Raw genomic sequence first — 1,437 nt, 5'->3', positions numbered from 1 at the left:
TTCTCCCCTCTGTTCAGGCACCAAGCCCCACTACCTGCACACTGCCAGCTCTGAGCCCGGTATCAGACACCCTGCAGAGCCCACGGAGGGCGCCCAGCACCCTCCCGTGTCCATCGGGGTGCTCCTACGAGGAGCGAGGTGGTTGTACCCTCATCACTCGCTGCCTTCCGCCCCCAGAGCCCGGCTCCTCTGCACCACTGCTGCAGCCACAGGGACCAAACCAGGCGAGAGCTCAGCCCTGTGACCTGCCTGGATGCCAGCCCCATCCTCTCCCTTGGGGGTCCTGCAGCCTGAAAGGCTCCCACAGAAGGATTCCTTCAAACTCAGCCTTATACCACTGCTGGCTCCTCCTTTTATCGCCCCAGCTGGAGTGACAGCCCCAAGCAGCCATCTCCTTGGGAACGAGCTGCCAGGCCATAAATAGAGAAGTGCTGGGGAAGAGGCAGTCAGCTTTTGCCGTGTTTTGGAAATGAGAGCATTAAAGAACTTGCCTCCCCTTCCTCCTCCTCTGTGCTTTGAACCCTGCTCACGTTCAAGCAGCACCAAGCACCGGGCGAGCGATGGACGGTGGCAGGAGCCACCCTCGGGTGCAGGTTTGGGTTCAGGCAACCTAATGCTGGGGGTTCCAGCCCTGTGTGGGTTTGGCAACAACCACCCACGTAGCATCTCCCAAAAGCACACACGCACCTCAACGCCTGCAAGTACCTCTGCCCACTGCCTGTCCCATGGCACCCCGGCTCGTCTGCAGGAGCAGAGTCTGCCCACATTCTCCACAGCACCGAACGCGCTGTAGGACATGGGCCTGATGTCCTTGGACGGCTTAGCGTAGCGAAATCTGTCTCCGAGAAGCTAGTTTTGCTGATGTTGCTAATCTCATCATCATCTGCTTGCCACTTGGAGCAGCTTTGGCCAGGAGTGGCTAAGCTGGCACAGGGTGCCCCCTGCAGCAGAGGGGTCTCACACCAGGGGTGCCCTGCCCGGATGTGCTGGGGTGCCAGAATCACTGGTGGCTGCAGAGGCTTCCCAAATGCAGTGCTTGAGGATCCCTTGTAGGACACTCAGGCACCAACCAGCCCACAGAGCCAGCCCTGGACTCCTCCAGGCGAGACGCAGCCCCTGTCCTGTGGCTCATCCCTCCCCCATGATCTCCTCTGCCCTTTCTCTGTCATTCAGCCACTTCCAAACGCAGCATTTGCTCTCGCTGCCCTCCCACGGCCACAGCCCAGCTCCTCACCAGCCCTGCTCCAGCCCCAGCATCTCTCCCTCCCACCCACGGGCAGCAGCACCCAGCCGGGAGCTGTCGTCCACCAGGCTCCTCCTGGTCTGCTGGGAAATCACGGCTATTTTTATCAAATCCCTGCGTGGGCTTTTTAAGAATTTTAGCTCCCCAAGAAACTCATTTCAGAGAGGTTTTGGTAATGCGCCTGGGATTAGCAG

The sequence above is a fragment of the Apaloderma vittatum genome, unplaced genomic scaffold, assembly GCF_000703405.1.
Source record: "Apaloderma vittatum isolate BGI_N311 unplaced genomic scaffold, ASM70340v1 scaffold37728, whole genome shotgun sequence".
Lineage (NCBI taxonomy): Eukaryota > Metazoa > Chordata > Aves > Trogoniformes > Trogonidae > Apaloderma > Apaloderma vittatum.
Note: the sequence above shows the minus strand (reverse complement) of the source record.